This window comes from Podarcis filfolensis (genome assembly GCF_964270895.1).
Source record: "Podarcis filfolensis genome assembly, chromosome: 5".
NCBI classification, from domain to species: Eukaryota; Metazoa; Chordata; class Lepidosauria; order Squamata; family Lacertidae; genus Podarcis; species Podarcis filfolensis.
The window spans coordinates 38,590,577-38,608,685 of record NC_139608.1 but is presented as its reverse complement, the minus strand read 5'-3'; the positions used below and the strand labels follow the sequence as shown (position 1 = coordinate 38,608,685).

General features: G+C 38.7%; 1 protein-coding gene across 4 annotated transcripts in view; it reads left to right on the top strand.

Moving 5' to 3' along the window:
• Window positions 1-18,109, top strand: part of STAG1 (STAG1 cohesin complex component) — a 98,803-nt gene that overhangs the window by 14,865 nt on the left and 65,829 nt on the right. The window contains exon 2 of one of the 4 annotated variants that reach the window (XM_083616235.1): window positions 12,026-12,220. The exons of the other annotated variants lie outside the window; for them this stretch is intronic. The gene's annotated coding sequence lies outside the window, so the exon portion shown is untranslated. The remainder of the gene's footprint in view (window positions 1-12,025; window positions 12,221-18,109) is intronic. 4 annotated transcript variants of the gene reach the window in all.

The following is an 18,109-nucleotide window of genomic DNA, read 5'->3' as shown; positions in this document are numbered from 1 at the left end:
AATTCCTTCCCCAGGGAGCATTGCTTGGTGCCAGAAGAAGGATGAAGATTTATTTAATTTTATGCCCAGGCATTTGGACAGCTTTAATGGTTTGGCTTCTGGTCATTTGTTTTTGTTGTTGATCCTTAAGTGGCTGCAGTTATAAATTTATGCAGTTGGGTGATTTTTGTGGATGAACGCTTTTAGTATATAATGGTACCTTGGATTGCAACCGTTTTGGATTACAACCAAGTCAAACCTTGAAGTGTGTGTCCCTTTTTTTGGATTACAACCCATTTTTATTTTTATTTTGGAGGCCCCATTGGCGAAAGCGCACCTTGGGTTACATCCTGTTTTGGTTTACAACCAGACCTCCGGAATGGATTATGGTTGTAAACCAAGGTACCACTGTATTTCACTTCAGTGGATTTCTATTGTATATTGTATCTTTCCCCTGCAGATTGTTTTTGGGATGCCTTTTGAGGGAAGTCATATATAAATTGGATCTAATCTAATCACAGGTGCTGTTGAAAGTGTCAATTTGATATTTGGTAGTTTGGCCTTTGGGTAGGAAGGCACCATTTCCTTCTGCCTACAGAATATTGTTGCAACCTTTTTGTATCAAAATTGGTAAACTTTTTACATTTTCGTGGTGCTCAAAAGTTTTGACAGGCTGAGGTAGAGGTTGGTGGAAAGTATTAAATAAATATGAAAGCAAATAATAATATAATACATTGACCACATAAGCTGCAATGAATAATTAACATTTTATTTTATTTTATCAAGAGATGAGGCAGGTTTGGCTTTTTCAGCTGCGCTATTTTTTGTAAGCATTGAGCCTCTTCCAAATATTAAAAAGGAAGATAACCCATATAAGATTGGAAAATCTAAATTGTGCATATATGCTAATTTAAGTAATTTCAATTGACGATGGAGATGATTCTATATTAATATTGTTATAGTATAACTCTGTAGTATAGTATCTGGTTGACAAATTGAAACCAAAATCAGATTAGCAGCAATCATTATTGATAGTAGAGCAGACTCTTGGATAAAAAATATGGTAGTAATCCAATTACAAAGGAGCTAGAAATGCATCTCATATTTAAAATGGCAAATGTTCTTAAAACCTGGTGTTTGGATAGCTATGGCTGGTGATTTGGTGCATGAAACAGGATAAATTAATGCTTTACCTTCAAAAATTCCTATTTGTATTCAGTTTGATAGTCATCAGAATTCCTTTGTTGAGATGCTACAGCAGTGATAAAGAATATTCATGCATTCATAGACCCACAGTAGAGTCCTAATATTAGATAATATTGGCAACAAAAGGTGGGTTGTTTGTTCCTAATTTAAAGATTTATTATTATGCTGCCTAGTTAGTTGGTCTTCTGGTTTTTGAAAAGAAGAAATAAAACTTGTGGTTGAAGCTTGGACAGAGTACCATTCCAACTCATTGAAGTTTATGTTATGAATATTAGAGATTCGCTTAGTACAGCCAAAAATAATTGTCAAGGAATTGGGGCACTGTAAAGAATAAGACTATAGTTTCTTCAGTGCTTCCCAACTTTGCAGAGTTTTTGACCCCCTCCCCCTCATTTACTTTACTGCTTGTCATGGATGGCTTTGTGGAAGCTAGTTTGATAATTAGAGAGGGTTCTGCAGTACTGCTGGCTTCAGCAGTAACATATTTTCCCAGTGACTGCATGTTTGGATTATTTTAATTTGAGACACACTTGTAGTCTCTTTCGGCATTATGGGAAAATTGGAGAAGGAAGAGGATTCTTGCTCCATGTTGGGTGGGAAAAACACCCTTCCCTTTTTCTAATTTTTCTCACTTGTGTAAACAATTCAGGAAATGATCGGCCTTTCATTTCATGCTAGGCTTGCAGGAATTCTGGAATTCAACAGGAGGGGCAGGGGTGGAGTCTAACTTCCACTCTGGAACAAGCATGGAGGCATTCAGAAGAAGCAAGAAAGTTGCAAAGTGAAAGTCTTGACATTTTCATGAATCCTCTGTACATGAGAACTTGAAAGGGCTAGAATGGGGTAACTTCAAATAACAGTTGGCTATTTAAGAGAACTTGAAAAGAGGTTTCAAGAGTTAACTCAGTGGAAATGCACCCTGACGCTAACTTTTTATCTACAGATGAAATTAAAATGGGCTTAGTAAAAATGGTTGTTGAAAATATTGGGCTCCAGCAGATCTGAAATGTAAGACACTGCCTACCTTGGATGAATACTGGTGAAACAGGTCTGTGTTAAGGGATTGCCCTAGTCATTTGCACTAGTCATTCATCACAGATAGATACACTTCTAATTATTATAAGCATGAAATATTTAGTTTACTGTAGAGGATATACTATATTTTTATACTATCTGTGTTAGATGCAGCATTTTATTATGTGCAAACTTTAAAAATTGCACCAAAGAAGATGTAGGTGAAGATTACACCATAGCTTTCTTCAGAGCTAATCATTTTCAGTACAGTTATGTCTTCTGTGTCATGAAAGAGACTGCCCTACTTTATCAAACAATTCCTTTCGCTTTGATTTTGTATCGGAGAGTAAATGACGTGTGTGTGTGTGTGTGTGTGTGTGTGTGTGTATTGGGGGGTGGGGGGAAATCTTCACAAAATAAGGTGCTTTTTGTCCTAGTTACCAGTGCCTGAGAAGTGAAGCATGATTTGCATATGAGAAAACATCTGCTTGCTTTCATGATACGTTTAAGTCTTGCTTGCTTTGCATGCCTTCTAGCCCCCACACAATCATGACAGATTTTATGTAGGCAAACTGTAGACCAGAGGTTGGTTTTTTTTAGAGTTCTGGTGGTAATGGAAGAAATACAGTAACAGTATCAAATGCTCAGAATCCACCATGCAAGTAAAAGAACCAAACCGAAACAAAAAACGCCAGAAAACAATGATAGCCTTTTAAAAAAATATTGATGATCTTAAGGTATTGCATATAGTTTTAAAGCAGTGTCCTGGTTCTTTGTTAGCCCAACAATTTATAAGGCTCTGCTTGAGCTAGGAGGAAGGAGGCAATTTTCCTGGTGATAAATCTGCTGAGTAAATATAATCTTTCTATTGAATGTGTTACCCCTGAATTACACTAAATGTTCCGGCTTATTTTACAAAAGCCAAAGGCAAGTATTAGACTTTTCCAACAACGTTTTGGTCTTGAAGCGTTAAGCAAGTATAAAGAGGCAGCTTGCATTCCGAATCCAAAGAGTTTAGCAGTATTAAGTAATTGAAATTATAAACTTTTGAACAGATGTATCAAGACTTTGAAAATATTATGCCTTCCCAGAAAACCTGTGTTTCATATATACACAGTCTAAGAGTCCCATGAACTAGGATCTATAGTAAGTGATGGCGGCATCTCTTGACAGATTTATCCAGTGACTTACTTCTACACAGATTTTTACTTGGGGACAATTCTTATTGAATCTACAATCATAATATACAGAGTTAATACTGCCCTGAGGAGTTGCTGAGCAAAATATATATGAACGTTTGAATGAATCGCAGCGATGATGGCCACATCAGATAAAAGCGAGGTTGAAGTTTAAATATTCAGCAGATGTGCATCAGCAGTTGAATACACAGGAGTCTTTGTCTAAATATGCTGTGTACCTTTGAAGCAGTGCTGTCTCCAAACTAACTGCTATCTTCATTTCAGTGTATCACAGTTAAGGAGAGGCATTAAACATTTTGAGTGAGTCTTCTGTTAACTTTAAAGACAAGTAATAAAACAGTCAGAAAAGCAACATCAGAACAATGGGAAAAACATTGCAAATTCTGCTTTAGCTATTTGAACATGCCTTCCAATAGTTATCCTAGCTTTTCCTTGTTTTCTTAGAAGTTTGGTTTACTAGAGTGACATGATTAGAGATTATGGAATGTTATGACTTGGCCCATAACCTACCAGACGTGGGCCCACTATCTGTTGGGGCTTCACCACAACCAGTGTGATCAGCAGAGAGTGCACAACACCAGCATGGTCTTCCAGCAGAACACCAGAGTTTTTCTGCTTTTTAGTAGTCAGCCTTTTCCAGAAACCCCAGTTATGAAAACTCCTTTCCCACTCAGTTGAGTTTAAAGTATAAAGTGTTCATTGTGTCAAGACATAGCTAAACATGATTACTACTATAATAGAGTTCTAAGAAGTAAAGAAACAAATATACAGAGAGATCCACTAGCACTTTGCCATGCTAGCTCACACTGCTATGTAAAATCCACCGAACATGGTTTCTCATAGACTCCCCCCCCCCCGTTGCCCCCAGACAGCGAATGCAATGCAGTCTTGGTTTTTATACCCATCTCTGCAATTACACAGATTCCTGAGCTAAAGTGAGGATGGATGAGTCAGCAAGCCAGGCTTTCAGCCTTGTACTGTTGCTAGGCTACCCAGTGCACCTGGCATTCTATCTCTAAACAAGATCCAAACAAGAGGGATATGCTAGCTCAAGAGATAGACCAAGCAATTAGTGTAATTTCATTCCCTTTTCAAATTACACCAACATGGAAGAGCATTGATGGTAGCATGCATGTTTAGGTACTTACATAGTATGTAGAATTAAGGTCTATTGACCTCTGTTAATCTTCTTTCTGTGTAATGAGTTTATAATTGTGATACAGCTTTTGTAGCCCCTCTGCTCTGGCACATTTCCTTCCAGTTCAAGGAGCTAGTCCCAGTATTGACTCCACTGAGTGAAACACCCTGGTCTAAGTAAGTACATATGCTTGCACATCCTCTGCACATATAGCTCATGGAGCAGGAGGAACTGGAGCTAAATCTGTTGTCCATACAAACCTGACTCAGGACGTACAGTCATACCTCGGGATAAATACGCTTCAAGTTGAGCGTTTTCGGGTTGCGCTCACGCATGTACAGATGCTCAAAATGACATCATACGCATGCGTGGAAGCGGTGGAACGCGACGCGCAGTTGCGTGTTACATTCGCTTCAGGATGCGAACGGGGCTCTGGAATGGATCCCGTTCGCATCCAGAGGTACCACTGTATCTCTAAACATATCTGCAAATGGCTTCTCTGTGTTCAAGGAACAAACCCTTCTGGAATGTGAATGCTGGGGGGATTTAACTCAAATGTTGTGCTAGGGGAGCTACTTCCTGAAGGAACCAGTAGAAGTTGAATTTTTAATTATTTTTTTTGCAGGTCCATACTTGTAGTTGCCTAAATTGCACACATGCTTGCCTTGTTTTGCCTGCTTGTAGGCTCCAACATAGTATATTGTGTTGCATAATATATCTGTCCCACATGTTAGCATTTAATAATCCTAGACTGGTATATGCACAGGAAAGAAAACTTTCTGGAGTTCTTTAGAATATATATTTACCGCAGCCCAACATGTATTACATTTTTACTCTTAACTCTGTATTTACAGAGAGTATGTAACTGTATAGGTGAGATTAAAAGTGGAATCCAAGTTGGGCTGCAATAAATATATTCACATCTGTTCCTCATACAAACATTTGTCACTCTCGCTTTTCTTCATCTGTATGAACAATAGGGTAGTTCCATTTTATATATATATAAACTTAACAAGATCCTATTATTGGTCTTTAAATGAATGTAAAATACATGCTAAAATGTATCTGGAGTATTGTAGATTTCAGAGAATGAATTAGATTAGAGAGCACACCATGCAAGGCTTTTTATCCCCTATTTTCTACATCTGCAGGTTTAAGCAGCTGCAGTAGATTATCAGCAGTTAAGCTGAATAAAGATGATGATATTTGTAGGCTGCCCTTCTGACTGGGTTGCTCCAGCCGCTCTGGGTGGCTCCCCAGCAGAATAGTAAAAACACGATAAAACATCAAACATTAAAAACTTACTACACTAAAGAAGTGTGGGCCAAACAAAATAGTAAAATAAAATGTGGGAGGATAGAGAAAGGTGTCTTTAGAATTTATGGCTGTTACATTACCTTGTTTTGAAATTACTATGGAATGAAAGTAACAAACTTGGGCTTAAAATATTTAATGTTGAGGAGAAGGAAGTCTGTTTCTAAAAAGTTGGTGATAAATTCTCCATACTCATCTACTGAAATTGAGATTAGAGGATATTGTGTTGGAAGTAATTCAGTGGCAGACTAAGAGGTAGTTGCCAAACCTTAATTTGGTTAACTTCCAAAATTTGGGCATTGTGTCAACTCAAAAGGTCATGATTTTTTGTAATTTTATTTGTTGAGACTCATGGGAGGAAACTCCAGCAAAATAGTTAGGATACTTTAGCTTTCCAAATGGTTGTGATGTTTGCTTACATATGTTAATCAGTGTTAATTTGCTCTTCCATCTTAAATCAGGTGATAGAGGAGGTAGGGTAGCAGGAAAAAATAAGCATTTTTCTGTGTGCCAGCATTAACATTTAAGGCATCTTGGGTCTTCTTGCCAGTGTGGTGTAGTGGTTAAGAGCAGTAGTCTCTTAGTAGTAGTAATTAGTAGTAGTAATCTGGGGAACCGGGTTTGTGTCTCTGCTCCTCCACATGCAGCTGCTAGGTGACCTTGGGCTAGTCACACTTCTCTGAAGTCTCTCAGCCCCACTCATCTCACAGAGTGTTTGTTGTGGAGAAGGAAGGGAAAGGAGAATGTTAGCTGCTTTGAGACTCCTTCGGGTAGTGATAAAGCGGGATATCAAATCCAAACCTCCTCCTCCTCCTCCTCCTCCTCCTCCTCTTCTTCTTCTGCTGCTGCTGCTGCTGCTGCTGTAGAAGAATGCTGACACACAATTCCTGGCAAATTTTCAGTAGTTAAAAAAGTTGAAATTCATTGCTTTGCCTATTTCTGATATTGGAAGCACAAAATACAAGCATTATGTTGAGATGGCAAGAAGGCTGCATTAGGCACATTTCATGTAAAAATACAGGTTAATAACCAACACTAGTCATATGCAGAGTAGACCATTGTAATTAATGAACCTCAGCAACTTAAGTTCACAGATTTCAATAGGTCTGAGTATGACTTGTTTGGAAAGTTTTGGTTATAGAAAAGCATGTACAGTGGTAACTTGGGTTACAGATGCTTCAGGTTACAAACTCCGCTAACCCAGAAATAGTACCTCAGGTTAAGAACTTTGCTTCAGGATGAGAACCGAAATCGTGCGGTGGCGGCAGTGGGAGGCCCCATTAACCAAAGTGGTACCTCAGGTTAAGAACAGTTTCAGGTTAAGAACGGACCTCCAGAACGAATTAAGTTCTTAACCTGAGGTACCACTGTACATACTCAAAACGTTCTGTCAAATAAATGACTCAGTTGTTGAAACAACAAACCATCATTTGGTGCATACTCCATGGCCATTTTATATGCCACTTCAGTCAATCAATGGCAGAATATTATGGGGTTGATCTGTGTCTTGGACTGACAAGACTACAGGAGATGCTTTCTGACTCTAGCAGGAGAGTGCACTGTGTTGATATTGGTATGCTTTTCCTATTTTAAGACTTATCTGTTTAATCTGTGTAAGTTATTCAGTTCTGAAACCATGAATATTCTCTTTTGATGAAACATAGATATTTACTTTTAATTTTTTGGAAAAACTCTCTTCCTTAGTGTTTGTTTACTTATAATATTTATGTCAGCTACCCAGTAACATGGAGGGGACGCGGGTGGCGCTGTGGGTAAAACCTCAGTGCCTAGGACTTGCCGATCGTATGGTCGGCGGTTCGAATCCCCGTGGTGGGGTGAGCTCCCGTCTTTCGGTCCCAGCTCCTGCCCACCTAGCAGTTCGAAAGCACCCCTAAGTGCAAGTAGATAAATAGGTACCGCTTTATAGCGGGAAGGTAAACGGTGTTTCCGTGTGCTGCGCTGGTGCTGGCTCGCCAGAGCAGCTTCGTCACGGTGGCCACATGACCCGGAAATGTCTCCGAACAGCGCTGGCCCCCGGCCTCTTAAGTGAGATGGGCGCACAACCCTAGAGTCGGTCACGACTGGCCCGTACGGGCAGGGGTACCTTTACCTTTTACCTTTACCTTTACCCAGTAACATAGTTCTCTGGGTGGCTTACATGCCTGAAACAAAATTCAATGTTAAAATGCAAATATTACAAAGAAAATAGCAGCATACTAATTTACATTTAGAGAAAAACTTAAATATTAGTTCATGGTATAACTGAAAATATACAACATAGAAAGAAGGGATTAAAAGTCAAGATTTTAAGAACACAGATTTTAAAGGCTTTGGAGAATGAACTCTGAAAGATGACTCTGGGAGGCCATTCCATATCTAAGGTGCCGCCACTGAGGCAGCTCTTCCTTTGCTAGACATCTGTTTCGTTTCACTTGGGGGCATCTCTGGTCCTCAGGATCTGAACAGCCAGGTAGGCATATGTGGGAGAGGGCATTATTTTCAGTTCATGTGAATAAGCATCAATGAAAATGGGTTAAACCAGGGGTAGGCAACTAAGGCCCGGGGGCCAGATGCGGCCCAATCGCCTTCTCAGACGGTCCGGGAATCAGCGTGTTTTTACATGAGTAGAATGTGTCCTTTTATTTAAAATGCATCTCTGGGTTATTTGTGGGGCATAGGAACTCGTTCATTCCCCCCCCCCCAAAAAAAATAGTCCGGCCCACCACATGGTCTGAGGGTTCCCAGGGCTGAAAAAGGTTGCTGACCCCTGGGTTAAACTATCAAATTGCCCAACAACATGTGAAACAGAAACTAACAATTTAACTCCTCCAGCTCTGCTAGGCATACTCCAGCTTGCTGCCTGTTTTAGCCCAAGCAAACAGCCTTTCTCCAGCCTCCCACCATGCTTAAGCCTCATTTTAAAAATCATGCTGTTCTTACGCCTCTTTACTTGCTAAGGGTTGTACGCAGTGCTACACTAGTGGGGTCCCACTGGAGCAGTGAGACAACCATTTCCTCTCCTCCCACTGCATGCCTCCAAAATCTTCCCCAACCATCTGCAGCTGATTTTGAGAGGGGACAAGAGAGGTGGAAGATGATTCTTTGTTGTGTGCACAGAAGTCCCTTGTGCCAGTGTATGTTGCATACGGCTCTACGTTTTTAGATCAGCTTCTTTCCTTATTCCTCTACTTACCTGACCCTTCTCTTTCTTCCTTGATCTTTTCTTACCTCTATGACTTATGCAGAAAAATCCCTGACTAAGACAGAAAATCAAAGAATAAATTTTAAGAAAAAAAGGAGCAAACAGCTTAAGACTGATAGGTTCCAAGGCTCACAAAAGATGCTTAATATGGGTCTCTTTGATTACCAGTCCCAATGGATCCATGAAAGGGCATGCCCAAAAGAAAAGGCCTTAGTTAATCTGGAGGCATATTCTAGATCAGATATGGACTTCTCACTTTTTGATGAGACAGTCTGGAGCAGAGCTGCTATTTTAGCATGGCTGCTGTGAAATCTGGTCCTTGGGGAAGTCTCCCAAACCTTCTCTTACATATATTAAGGCAGTGTCTGTTGTTTTGTATTTTTAGTTACTGCTAGTGTGAGGGTGGTGTTTTTTAAAACTGATTTTATTGTTTTTGTTACTGCAGTTGTATAGTGCATTGAGTGTAAATTTCACAAGAAAAACAAACAGATTTTTAAAGTACAGTGGTACCTCCGGTTGCAGACGGGATCCGTTCCAGAGGTCTGGCCGGATCCTGAGGTTTTCACAACCAGAGGACCGCTTCTGTGCATGCGCGCGCGGCAAAACCCGGTAAAATACTTCCGAGTTTGTCACTTTCTCATCCCAAAGTTTATGTAACCAGAGGGTTACGTAAATGGAGGTACTACTGTACATGCAGTAACTGATGATGTTACCATTGCAGGTCTTTAAAAAAAAGAAATTTGAAAATACTGCAGCACAATTCTTCCTCCATAACCAAATGGTGTATAGTCAGCTAGTCTCTTAAAAGTTGAGGTGGGCCTCCCTCCTTTTCTGATCTCCTTTTCATCCGTTGATTGTGATAGATTGCTTGATGGGCTCCCAATAGGTAATACAAAATGCAGGCCAGGAAATTGTAGTATGCTGTGCAATGTAAGTGCCAGGCAAAAACATTTCTCTTTCACCAGGCCTTTGGCTGATGAAACATTATGTGGCTTTTTAAATGTGTTTGTGGGAGTAGGGTTTTTGTTTTATTATGTATTTTGTGTTTGCATGCTGTGAACTGCCCTGTGATCTTTGGATGAAGAGCAGTATACAAATTTAATAAAACATGAATTATTATTATATTAAGGCCTCTGATATCAGATCAGCATTCCAGCTACATTCAGGTATTAATGAATTAACTCCACCACTTGTTTCCATGTTTCATTTTTACTGGCTTGATAAGATCCTTTACTCTCAGTGTGGAAGATGGTCAGTGCCGTAGCAAGGTTGTACCTTGGAATTTAGAAGGACCATGTTCTATGATGACTTGAAACTCTAAGTTAGGAAGAGAAAACTATTAATATATGCCATGTGGATCAGGAACAGTTGCATGCATCTCCTTTTCTACATGTTTGCATTGCAGATTGTCTAATTTCATTTGGCCAAGATCATTGCAGTTCATAATTACCGTATATATTGAGTTTTGCTTGTGCAATGTCCTCATTGCAGAATTCTTGCAGACCACATTTAAGACTTTGGTGTCAAACCATTCTTAAACTCTTAGATAAGATCTCACTACTAGAGAACCTTTTTTGACTTATTGTAGATATTTTCTGTTTATATATTTAACTTTAGCAAAAAGACATTCTTTTCTGTCTTAACAAATTATAATCCCAATAAGTATTGTCACAATAATAAAATAATGCATACATTCTAAATAATATTTGTGCTGCACATGACATTGCTATCATAGGAATTCAAATTTAGAAATTTAGAAAGCCAGTAGGCTTTCTCTTTGTTTCAAGCATAGTTGCCAGGATAAGGCAATCAGTTTTTGATTCACCTAAGTTAGATTTGAAGGTAGCTGATAGATGACAAAAAGAGCACCAGCAAATATTCCCATCTTTTCCTCTGGGGAAACAGCACCACAGCCAAGACATCAAAAGGCCAGTTCTTGTCACTGATGATTATTACATAGGGAAAGAAGGGATTTGCGAAGAGAGGCATAAGGGCACAGATCTTTGTAAGTGGCCACTTGCAATAGATAGGTGTGTATGTTACATGTTTTGTGCTGTGATGCAGGTGATGTTAGGATTAAAGGATTACCACAGTGATGGTAACTACAACGTGTTCATTTAGCATTGTGTTCAGATGCCCCAATAGGCAGAAAGTTCTGTGCTAGGTATCTTAGGAGACTGAAAGGAGGCATTTCGTTTAAGACTTGATTGCTAGCTCAAATTTTGAAAAAAAATAGGAACTAAATTTACTATATTTGTTACCTGTTTTAGACTATGTGGCAATTGATTTGAAATCTGTGATTTATCCGTGATAAATTGAGAAATACTTAAAGTAAACCTGAGATTTATATTCAGGGAGGTTCCAAGAACATTGCTGTGCAGAGATAGAAAGCAACATTGCATTAGTAAAACTGCAGAAAAGTACTTACAAGATGATTTAATTGATTTTCATTATAATTTGGGTTTCTTGCCTTTTGGCTTTTAAAATATTAACTTTAATAATACAACCATTGTTCCTGCTTCCAAACAAAAAGAGGATTGAACAAATTGTGTGCACCATGTTCCTTGAAGAAAAGAGGAGGATTATACTGGATGCCATTCAACTAATTTTACTCAGAGTAGATCCATTGAAATCAATGAACATGACTAAGTTAGGCCATTAATTTCAGTGTGTTTCCTCTGATTAAAACTTAGTTGAATAGTACCCTATGAGACCAGGATTTAACTTGGAGTTGTCATCTTCCTCCTGTAAACTGTTGACTTTGGTTGTTACCGTTCTACTTATCAAAAAGACTGGAACTCAATGGCATCCCCTAAACTTGGGAACACAGCAATAGGATGGCCACCCTGTACTAAATGTCCCCTTTGCTGTTCATGCTAATGTAAAAAGCACTTCTCTTCAGAGTTGATGTACGAGGTTATAGATGCCTGTAGTCAATAGCTCTGATTGCTTTGTTTCTGGGTTGCCTCCTAGTAGCATGGTCACTGTGCAACTTGGGGCCTGAGTACTTGAAGGACTTAATCTCTCCCATATATCTGGAAGGAAAGTCCTGTTGGTGGTGCTTTCGGTGGGTGAAGCCTGTGTAGCAGTGGCATGAAGCACAGTGGTGGCCCCTGGCTTTTTCCTCCTGATTGCGATTTGGTTACCTCTCACATTAGCAATGTTTAGGTATATTAAAAACATTTGTATTTCGCTAGGCTTTTCTTTGCTAATTGCTCATCTTTAGTAGAATGCATTTTTTTAAAAAAGATTATCATTGGTCTGTTGATGATTTTAATTATTATTTTTTTAAAAAAATAATTATGCTTTAAAAAGTTGTAAGTAATTCTGGGGCAGGAGGAAGGCTGGGTATGATGAGAAAACAATTTTTAAAATAAATTGTATCATTAATCTTTCAGTGCTTATATAGAATACAAACTGATTTAGGGCTGTATCAGATTTGTTCCATCTTTATCCTTAGCTTAGAACATTGCATTAGAATATATGTTGGAAATAACAAGCTTCACAAGATTTCCACATGCAAAATATACTTCCTGTTGGAGTATCTTTCATTTTGAGCTATTATGAGTTGTGCTTGCTAATGACAGGCATGTTATATCCACTCTGATGGTACTTAAAATGCATAACATGTATTGCAGAAAGCAGTGGTTGCTATAGCAACTTCCTAGTAGGTCACAGGCAATGTTGTGTATATATGATCTGGCTGTTAATGCACGCTAATATGCCTGATGGAGAGAGAAGAAATATAGAAGCCAGGAATGAGAGTGATGAAACCTCATGGAATTCACATTGGAAATTACTGTAATTTCAACAGCGATGGTAAATTGATCTATGGAATGTGGTATGTTAGTAGAATTGCTGATGCTTAAATACAGAACCAAGATTTTCTAGAGTCTCCCCTGCAAAAAAAATAAATTAAAGCTATTGGAAATGAAAGGATAGTATGCATTTTATGTGTATCTGGTCATTTATTTTTGGTTTTTTTGTTCTTAGTGGTTCAGTTTTCTTTTTATCTTAGTTTGCTCAGCTTGTACATTGAGTTAAAACTATTCTTTTTGCTTGACCCCTGAAGATCAAAGTACACTGATTCAGTGCGTGAGATGCTATGATGTTGCATTTTAAAAATTGAATCTGGGCCACTGAATGCAGAAAACTGCATGATTGAGCACTTGATATATAGAGCAGTTGGTGTCCTGGAACCATGACATCTATTTGTTTCATAAGCTAGATATTAAAGCAGGGTTATAAATAAGTATGAACCTTCTAAGGCTGGCTGCAGAGAAAATGAAGCTCCTTCCTCTGTAGCCAACATAGAAATACTGGTCTGATTTGCAGAAAAGCTGTGGTTTGTTTAAACTATAGTTAACCATGAGTTCTCCAACAGATGATCAAACAAATCATAGTTCATTTCTCCAAAGTTTTGTTTTGTTTTCTAATTGCTCTTGCCTCATGCATTTGTTGGTGGTGAGCACCTGGGGTAGGACTATGGTTAGGGAAGGGTGATGGATTTACATGTAATATCAAGTCATACTTAAACCAAAGTTCATAAGTCAACAACAAAACATGCCTTAAGACTGTGATTTGTTGGCAGTAAACAAAGCATAGTTAAGGTGTTGGACAGGGTTCACACATAGCACTTAGCCATAAGTGTTCAATGTAAACCAGGCCATATGTCTCTTATATTTATATTTTAAATGACTTTTTACTCTACTGGTGATAGAAGAAGAATGGATCACACCCCCTCTCCTCTGCCAGTTTGCTTACCCACTGTCTTGGAATTCATACGCCCACTTGCATATGCTAGTCCCCTGTATGTAGTTGCTGGGTGAATTGCTAAATGCAAGGATTTATTAAGATAACTTTGGCATAGGCACCAAGGAAAGGGCAGCAATATTTTCTTCTGAGAACTCTATTGGACTGTAGTCATTGGTATGACTTGATCTTCCATTCTAAATTTAGAGCTCTTGATTAAGGTGCATAATGCTAACTTTGTGATGCAATACTTTCCTCAAGAAAATACTTTTCTGCAGTAGTGTTACATCTGAAACCAACAAATAGTAATTATTTACTGTCCTCTGGTCATTGAGAGGGGTAGCTTACCATGGGGGAGCATAGCCCCGTGATATTGCCATTATTTTCAAAAGCTGGACGTGTTGCAAATTTAAAGTTTTAGCTTTCTGGATGTGGCCTTTACATATATTTTTTTTTCATTTGGGCATGTTTGAATGGTTAGATATATTGTTACATTAATTTTAATGAATAAATACTATCTGTAGTTTAGGAGGAAACAAAAATACAGCAACATTCAATAAACTTTCCTGAGATGAAAACAACACACAATTGTAAATCATAAACAAAGTAGAGCAGTTTCCAAAACAAAGAATTAAAAATTAAGAGAGTCCAGAAAAACTTGGGTATACCTAGGTTTTTTACTGGTGTTTAAAAATCATCACCATCTCCCCCACAAAACTGAGGGAGGGTGTTACCACTGAAAAGGTCTCCTTCATGGTTTCTCCAGGTGTCAATCCATTAGTTGTGAAACAAACAATGTGTCTCATCAGAAGTTCTTAAATGATCAGCTTCTACTGTATCAGGGGAGGGCTCTGCTTAGGTATCCTGGTGCCAAGTTATTTAGGCCTTTAAACGTCAACAAAAAAAACTTAAACTTGGCTTGACATTACATAGACATCCAGTGCAGATATTTCAGCAGCTGTAATATGTATACTGCCGGGTGTCCCTCTAAGAACTCTAGCAGCCACACTTTGCACTAGCTGTGGCTTCTGAAGCAGGTGCATTGCGGTTTTCTAATAATGAGCTTACCATTGTATGCACCACTATGGAAGGGTTATCCCAGTCCAGAAACAGCCATAGTTAGAGCACCAACTGAAATTGGTAATGGGTACTCTGAACCATGTGGTGTCACCTGGGCCTTTGACAACAATGGATCCAGGACCACCTGCTTTTTCAGAGGGAGTGTACCACTATCCATTGTTACACTATCCAATTCTTGGACCTCGGAATCAATATTTATTTAATAGCCCCATCTAATGCATGACAGCATACAGGCACTGGTTTAGGACTTACTTCGCCAAACCTTTATTAGGCATTACAAACACAAGCCATCATAAAACATCCATATATGAAATTTTAAAATAGATACAAATAAACAGCCATGTAAACCTATGTAATAATGAGGATTTTCGTTGGAGTTTCTTCCCGCTAAATAGTGCCATTCACCAGTCTGAGAGATACTATTGATAAAAACTTAGTCACCTTTGCAGTTACTTCTGGGTTAATGTCAGACAGATAGCATCTGATACTTCCATTGTGTCGCGATGTTAGACTACCCAAAATGGGGAATAGCATAGCTGGTTGCACAGTGGGCAGTAGAAAAGAATATGTTATACTATGTCTGGCATATTTTAAAAAATCTGCAATGCCTGTCGTTTCTGAGGATGTTTAAATATCTGCCCTTGACAAAAGCCGAGGGGAAAATATCAGATGAGTGAACATAAAGGGCCTGCATTGGACTGGAATTATTAATTTTGAAATAAGTGCCCCTGCAGCCCCAAACTCCAAGCGTCCTCCGGTATGTGCAGCTCTGGAAAAGGCATTTCCCTTCTTCTCCAGTGCGCTTCAGCAATATATATCAAAAGATGTATGCACACTAATCTTCTGGCATAACACAGCAAGAAGCGTGAGACATCGTAGAGCTAATCTATGTATTTATTTTATGTATTTATTTACACTATGTACAGTCAAAGGAATCATGGCGTCCTCTCTCCAGCTCCAAGAGGGAAAATAGGACAAGTAAAAGCAAAAGTACAGTACAATAGTACATACAGATAACTGTCTTCCATTCCCACACTATTCCCAGTCAGGCATGTGATTTACACCAATCACATCTGCAGCATCGGAGGCGTGAAATACTAACGATGATCTCTGGTCAATGATGACAAAAGCTGCTAAGAGATTTAGGAGAATTAACAGGATCACACTACTCCAATCCCCCTTCTGAAGGAGGTCATCCATCAGGGTGATAAAGGCTGATTCTGTCCCCAAACCAGGCCTGAACTCAGACTGGTAAACATAATCAGTTTCATCCAAGACTGTTTGATGTATGGTGTATAGATCCATTCTTATATTGTGGAGGTTAAATTATTGTGCTAAGGTCAAAAATAATATAACAGCCACGTCATTTTGAATATCTGGAGGGAGCATCAAGTGTTGCTGTTGGACCACCCTATTATAAAGTATTTGATACAATACTGCATGGGAATTCATGGAACTAGAGGGGAAAGAGCATTAATGCAAGCATTGGAAGGTGGAAGAAAGGCAAAAAAGAATTGCAAAATGAAAGAAAACAATAGTTTTGCTACAAGGCAAACAATGCTTTTGCGAAAACCTTAAGGAATTGTTGTACTGCTTCTGGCAAGCTAATTAAGTTTGTGGTTGATTGTGGTTATTGAATGGTGATTTAAAAGTATATGTCACCAGGCTAAGCATTCTTCCTACTTGCCTCTGAATAATTCCCACCTGCCCGCCCCCCCCATAGGCCATATCAGAAGTTTGAACTGTGCAGTGTCCAAATTATGCTGACGAAGTGGCCTGGTTATCATACTATGATAAACCATAGTTTGTCTTAAATCAATGGTTTAATTGTGAATGTGTCTCTCCCTGCTGTGTGGGTCCCCATGTAGTGCCAGCATGGCTCAAACAGGCCATAATGTTTCTTGTTGTATTATTCAAACCCAGATCATGGTTTGTTTCAAACAAACCACAAACAGTAAGCCAGAAATAAAGGTTTGCTGTTGGTTTACTTTTGGCATACCATTCGAGGTTTGGTTGAAACAAACAAGCTACAGTTCAAGTTCAGTTAACATGACAAGCAGTGTTAGAAACTGGGATGGAAAAGCTAGAAGCCAAATGGCTTCTGGGACCTGGATTGTGGGCACCAAACAGAATGTCTAGTCGCCCCTTTGGGGGGCAAGTGGGCTGGCAACACTATTTTATTTATTATTTTGATAAGCATGAACTAATACGCAATTCACACAAGTGGCACATTGTTAATATAACATTTTTAGCAGAAATTGTCAATACATGTTTAATTTGGTGTTTACAATAAAAATATTGGTACCGTACCTCAGTTTTCAAAACACTCCACTCTTTATTGTTAAACTCCTTAACACATTGCTTATCCTTAACATATGTGCATACATTTCAGTAATCCTTGAATGTCAGCCAGGTGCAAAAAATGGCACCCAGACTTTTTGAGGTGCTTGCAAATGGAGAATCTTTAGCAAAAGGCACCTGGTGCCCTGCGAATTTTGAACCCTAGTGACAAACCATACTATGGTTTATTAGAACTGTACGGCCACCCTGCGGCAGGGAGAGAAGCCATGCAAGTTGCATGGCGAGGGATGGGGGGTTCACAAAAGACACATGGCTTAAGACAAACTGTGGTTTATCATATGCAAACCAGCTATATATACAGTAGTTCATTTCAACGCCTAAAAGCAGTACTATTTTTACAGGCCTTTTTAATTTCTGATATGCTGTGTTTTTATGTGATTGTTTAACTCTGGAACTTTCGGCCTTGTATTTCTACTTTTTGCAGTTTTTAAACTATTTCTTTTATTTAAAATTATTGTTTTAAGTGTGCTTTAGATTTTTATTTATTTGGATTTGTAAACTGTTACCTTTTTATATGTCCTCCAGTTAACAATTGATAATGGACATTTCATATATAAAATGAACAATTGAATATACATTTTTCACATGAGGTTATGATTAAGATGCTGTGAAATGCTTCCCATTGGATTTGTGCATTCAGAACGCTAAATATTATATTGGCCAGAGCTAGAAAAACATGTATAATCCTGATTGAGAAATCCACCCACTTTTTGTACATTCACAATATGGAAGATCCTCTACCTCACATTTGGAAAATACACATGACTTTGATCGAGAGAGTCTTCTCCCTACCCTCTACCCTTTGGTTTATTGAATCTACAATTTCATTTCAGAATTATGGTTCTTAACTACCTTTTTTATTTA